General features: G+C 36.1%; 1 long non-coding RNA gene across 1 annotated transcript; it reads left to right on the forward strand.

Annotated features, from left to right (window-relative positions):
• The first annotated feature begins 134 nt into the window (after positions 1-134).
• On the forward strand, positions 135-6,341 carry LOC104909779. The gene is made up of 3 exons (XR_792590.3): positions 135-259; positions 2,403-2,549; positions 3,656-6,341. It is a non-coding gene; the product is annotated as an uncharacterized LOC104909779 (long non-coding RNA).
• The last annotated feature ends 6 nt before the right edge of the window (positions 6,342-6,347 follow it).

Here is a 6,347-nt window from a genome sequence, read left to right on the forward strand (position 1 = left end):
TTTTTTAGGACCTTTAAGTTTCTGTGCGTTTTTGTCTGAATTTGTGCTTTTCAATGTATCATTTTATTTCCTGTATTTGCCTGTTTCCAAGAATCTTTTTTTTTTTCCTTACAAAACAAAACAAAAAACTTGCTGGTACATGTTATGTTAATTTTTATTTATTTATTTATTTGTGTATTGTGACTTAATTTCACAGAGCAATTCGTTGAGAGTAGACGGGGAAAATATTTATGTCAGACATAGCAATTTAATGTTGGAGGTTTGTATATAATATTGAGAAATGCCTTCTTTTCTCATGGGCTGCCAGGCTGCATGGGATGGGAGGTCACCTGCAGGCTGTTATGTACACAGTGCATGAAGTGCATGGGGAAAAACAGCTTGGAAATGTCGCATGTTACACTTCTAGTTTCTGAGCTTTTAGAAGTTTTAGAGAAGAAAAGAAAAACCTTAGCTTGAATGTTTAATATGTATTTTTGCTAGATGTTTTCAAGGTGGCAAGTGGGAATAATAGCCCTATTTAGATATATGCAACACATTAGGCTGATTCATCAACATAAATAGGATTTCTTTATACATTACTACCTAAAGCGTGTGTTTGCTTTGTTGAGTAGAGTCTCTAATTTTCACCAGTTAGATCAACTTTTCAAAGTGTAACCTGAATTAATGAAGCTAGTAAGGCACAAGTAGTGGTGTAAGTGTAGAAAAACTAATTCTGGCTCTGACAGTTAGGATTTTTAGGAGCTTTGAGAAATGTAGGTAAATATCAGATTTTTAAAGTGAGTGCTTACAAACGCTTATGAAATTTTTGTTTTACTTTTTCATTTTTAAATGGAAGCAATCTTGCTCCCTAAAGGTTGATTCTCATTGACAATGAGCAACAACAAAGAGCTTTGAACAGTATTTTACTGTCTAGTGCTATTATTAGCCACTAAAAAGGAGATTATTTTATTGTAAGGATTTCCATGTAGTCTGTAAATGTGGATTGATCTGTAGTTAAAATCAGCATCTTTAACACTGTCATTAATAACATAAGCTAGTAACTGAAGAAAATCCGAAAATCCTACTGTTGTCTTTAACTTAATTCATCCAAATGGGGCTATAATTAATTCCTTTTGTCACAAGAACTGTCTTTTTAAAAATAATCATTTTTCTTTGTTAATAAGGTGGTATGTGGATCACAGTAACATAACTAATACATTTTTTAGCTTTTCGCAGCTTTTGGTCACTATTTAAACTTTTGCTTCTGTATAACTTACTAAAGCACTGAAAGCACACACTGCGTAACTTTGCTGTGATCAAGTCTAGGAAACATGCCTTGTGTCAAGCAAAGACAGTTTTTAAAATTATGACATGAGTATTGTCACTATCTTCAATTGCGTAGTGGAATGCCCTTGGTGTAATGTTTCAGTGTTTCATTCTCTCTGAAAATAAACACATAAGGAGAACATATTTAATACCCCCTGATTATTAGTCCTAGATGAAAAGTGAGGCATTGGTCCTGTAAAAATATTAACCTACTGAATTACCAAAAGGGGGAAAAGTTCTTAGTGTTCAAGTTGTCTATCTGAAGATTTGGAGAATAAAGAAATAGATTTGCAGCACCATTGATGCTGAACATACAAGTGAAAAGACATCAGAAATGTAAGAGTTCGTATTGGTTTGTATTTTATATTACTTGACAGTTTTTTTTGATACATATTGATGTATCTGAGCTTCAGTGATTCATAATAAAACGTAATTTGATATTGACACTGGTGCCCCCTTTGATGCTTGCCTGTGAAGATCCAGTTTAGACAAGACACTCTCATGGGTTTTGTGCGTATCAGTATACTTGACAGTTGTATCCACAGTCAGGTTCTTAAATGTGGAGAAGACTGATAAGTCTTCAAGTACTTACATCTGATTCTTCCAGTACACTTAAGCCTACGCAATAGGCACAATGAGTAGTTCCTCTAAAGTGAATGATGCAGGTGTTAGTTGCTTGCATACTTGACCCTGTGTTATCATGTTCACAGAAATATGGGTCTTGCATGAAGCTTGCAATCCCCAAATTTTTCCTTCTCTGCTTAGAAATTTCAGATGAAAGCAAGTAATCAGAGAAATTATTGTTTCAAAGGGCTAGTAGTTTCTTATTTTGGATGAAAATGGCTCTGTTAGATAACCGTGCACAGCATTATCTTCTCTTTGCATTAAAATACGGTAGTGTTGTAGTATATTAGTCACCAAAAAATTAACTTTGTTCCATTATGGCCTTAAACTTTTAAGGTATTCCAAAGAACAGCTCTTCAGACACAAGGCACTTTCCTTGGTTTGATTCATTTTTTTTTATTTTTTTTTCCACTGTTAAGTTTGCTTCTGTTGTCGTGTTTTGTCCTACTTTGTTTTACGTTGCGGGTTGCTAGGACCTGGATAAGACTCAGGACGACTTACTGAAACACCAGGCTAGCATTAGTGAGCTCAAGCGCAATTTCATGGAATCCACACCTGAACCACGCCCCAATGAGTGGGAAAAGCGGCGTATCACACCTCTGTCCCTACAGACACAAGGGGTATGTCTCTACTGTAGACACTTGTCAGCATGCATTTCCATACAACCCTGTAGACAATGTAGTAAATGCCCTTTGTCTTTACAGTAATTCGTCTGGCTAATGTAATATTTGTTTATACCACGTACACCTTAACTTTTTACTACTTATCATTGGACATGGCTTTAAATAATGTGTGGAATTTTGTTCCGCAACAACTGGACTAGAGTCACTAGACGAAGCTGGAAGCAATGGCAGTATTTTGCTCTGTGTTAACGGCAGCTTAGACTTCACTCTGAGAGATATAAAGAGTTAATTTTTCAGTGACAGAAGCTTTTACTCCATGTGCCTTTTAACTCTTTCTAGGCAGCCTATGCAGAAACAGCTCTGACCTGTGTTGTTTGCAAAGGACATTATGTGATTGGTTAATTTACATTGTTGGCTTCTTCGAGGCATATTTACTGTGGTCATTAAAATTTATTCACCGTAGGTTCCACATGTGTATAAAATGAATTTACCTGCTTTTTCTCTAAACCTCCTTTCTGACTAAACATTAAAACAGCAGTTTGGAAAACAATTATCCAAAAATATCATCCTAATTATTTGTGGCAGAGAACCTCCCTAGTCAAATTTCTGTCTATTCTTGAACTTCTAAATTTGAGGAGTTAATTGCTGCTTTTTTTATGGAGTAGAACTGCCAATCAGTCCTCAGAAATAATCAGTATATCTTCTGTCTTTCCCTATTATTTCTACTACTCTCCAGTGCAGGGAAATTACTCCTCTAATTTTTGAGTACTGCGCTAGAATCTCTGCATAGTGATACATGCATAGGTACAAATTTACAAAAGTCTGACACATTGAAGCTATAAATATCTATTTGGTTAAAATAGGCATTTATGTAAAAGTGTAACTTAATTTTTATGTGATTGTGTGCATTTTTTATGTTGACTTCTTCATGTTGAAGCTAAGGCCCTTCCAAATACTGTTCGTTTGTCTTTTTTTTTTGTTGTTGTTGTTCATTAAGTATGTTCTATTATTTTCAGATGGTTTGGTTTTATGTTTATGAATAGTGTGTATCTGTCTCATTGCTTGTTGATTTACACTGGTTTTACAAAATGAAAACTAAATAGAAAAAAGGAGACCACATTTTCCAAGTGAAAACCCTGCCTGGGAAGGAGAAGCAATGGACTGCAATGCCATCAATTGCTGGAACAAAACCAGAGGAAACTGATAAGGTGGCTGCCCTAAAATCTACTGCCTTTCTGCTATATCTGCTATGGGCTAGCTTTGGCACTTCCTTCTTTTCCTTCCCCTCCGACCCCCATTACCACTACTGCAAAGAGAAGTTTGAGTTTCAAACCGAGATCTGTATATATGAATGCCCGCAACATTCTGCTTAAGCACTAAACTGAATATGAAATTGAGTGGTTCCAGTTTGAAATGAACAATTTCTTTCCACTGGAAAATTACTGTATTTTATGTGATTTGGATGGCAGCAAAACATGCATTTCCATTCCAGGTGGAAATAATTGCTTGCTGTTTGCAGTTATGTAACACTTTACACAATAACTTTTATTTCGTGTATTTACTATGTAATCATTTCTCAAATCACTAATGCTAGAAATGCAGTCACATTCTGAGTATCTCCATGCTTCAGTACTTTCTGTTAATCCAGGAAAAGGGAGAATTTTTCTTCTCTCCTAAGCTGATTAACATCTATGCAGTGAAAAGCGCTATATAATAAGTGGGACTGCTAGCAGTATGATAGTGATGATGGAGGTGGTAATTGAGATGTTGGCTTTTTTACATTACTTTTGGACTGTTTTCCACCACCTAGGAAATGGGATGAAAACAGATTGTAAAGCTGTCAGTCCTACTTAAGTAACACATATAAATACCAGGATTGGGATAAAGCATATTTTCATCCCAAATTATTTGTTGATGTTAGTAGTTAGAATTCAAGTTGTTACTTCTAAATTTAAACTTCCTACTGTTAGTACACAGTCTTATTCCTGGAGGATATGTTTTCCTGCCTATCTTTTAGGATAGTTAGATAGTAGTTGAGAATAAAGCAAGGATATCACTGCTAATATTCTTTCTTCCTTCTTTTGCAAAATAATTGCATTTCCTGTGTGTAAGAAATGTTGCATTGGATGTGTCTCATTTGTATCCCTGTACTCACACAAATGCACAGCATGTGACTTAATTAGAATAGAAATTGTGGTGCAATATGTATGTCACAAAAAAAAAAAGGGACTATCATGTTAAGGTTATCCAGAATCATTACTCTGGTTGGTTTTTTTAAAACCTCTTTTGCTTCCAAACAGTGTCAGTGTATGTGCGTATGTGCCAGAAGATTGTTTGCCAGGAAATTAGGCATCTTCAGAGACTGATGCATTGTTGTAAATACAGTAATTGGTTCAAGAGTGCCAGTTCTATCCATGCATCTGGTTACTTGTACCAAATGCCTCTTCAGGGAGCAAGGGTTACATTGTGAAGCAAATTGTTGTATTGGAGTTTTCTTTTTAAAAGATTAAAAGACCAAAAATTGTGAACATGGTTTGCCTTTTTATCTAACGTTCATTGGATACAGTGAATAAGAGAAAGAAAGTGATGGTGAGGAATATATTGCCCTGATGAATATCAAACATTTTATGAAGGTAGACGTAATCAACTTGCATTTTCTTAAAATTTTCTTGGACACCTTTGGAATATAATTCAAATCTTAGTGTAGGGGGAAAAAAAGTTCTTTTTCCTTTTCTGTTCTTCTGCATGCCAAATGTACAGCACTGTATGCATGGTAGCATGGTGTAACCTAAGTGTTCAGATTCTGTGTTGCCAGTGCACAGTAAGTCCACTCAAACAGCAGTTATCTGCATGGCTTTTTGACTTTCCTCTGGCATGTGCTTCTGCTCTGTCTATTACCTGGCAAAGCGTATGATATGTCCACGTTAGGTATCTGTTACGCTATTGGCTTTTTATTTTAACTGTTTATACTTGTAATGTAATGTAAGAGCTTATGAAAGTAAAGCTGAAATAAAGAACTTTGCTTTTTCAGAAGCTTGTACGCACAAGAATTTTAAAAGCTTGTTTTACCATGTGGCTTCATAGTACTACCAAAAACAGATCAGGCTATAAGCAACTTAGGCTTTAAACCTTGTAAGCTTCTATGTACATTTGACTAAACAGGTTTTACAGTTTTTGAAAACAGATTCTTTAATAAATGCAAATTTCTCATTTTAAGTATTTGAAAACAGCCTTTATGAGTAAATTCTTTTTAGCTTTGTGGGAATGTATTGTTTGAAGCAAATGTATGTGGCTGCCTGAAGCTATGAAACAGATAGAAATTACACAGTGTTCAGAATAGACTTTTAAAAGGGAAAAATCCCAATAGTAATAGTAGTAGTTCAAGCAAACTATTTTGTTAGGAAATCCATGGAAATATTTAATGCTTTTAATTTTTACAGTGTGAAGTAAAGAGCCGAAGTAAATGCTTGATGGGCACAGAGCATTAGATCGCTGCTGAGCACTTGTGATTACGGCAACGTTCTGTCGCGCTCCTCTTTCTCGCCTCCCTGATGCACACGAGGTGTCTGTCCCCTGAGCTCGTACAGAACGCTCCGGATCAAACGCTTGTCTTCGTCGTGTTTTCTCTCTTGCAGACCCTTTCCTTTGTAGGCTGCTGTCGCTTTGTCCGTCGCCGTCTAATTCTTTCCTTTCCCTTCTCTAACTCGTCTAGAGCCTAGAAGAAGAGATAGCGTCCATTTTATTTAGCCAAGAGCGCTTTGGCGCCGGCCCGGACCGGCCCTTCGCTGCCGCCCG

Source organism: Meleagris gallopavo, chromosome 2 (assembly GCF_000146605.3).
Source record: "Meleagris gallopavo isolate NT-WF06-2002-E0010 breed Aviagen turkey brand Nicholas breeding stock chromosome 2, Turkey_5.1, whole genome shotgun sequence".
NCBI lineage: Eukaryota > Metazoa > Chordata > Aves > Galliformes > Phasianidae > Meleagris > Meleagris gallopavo.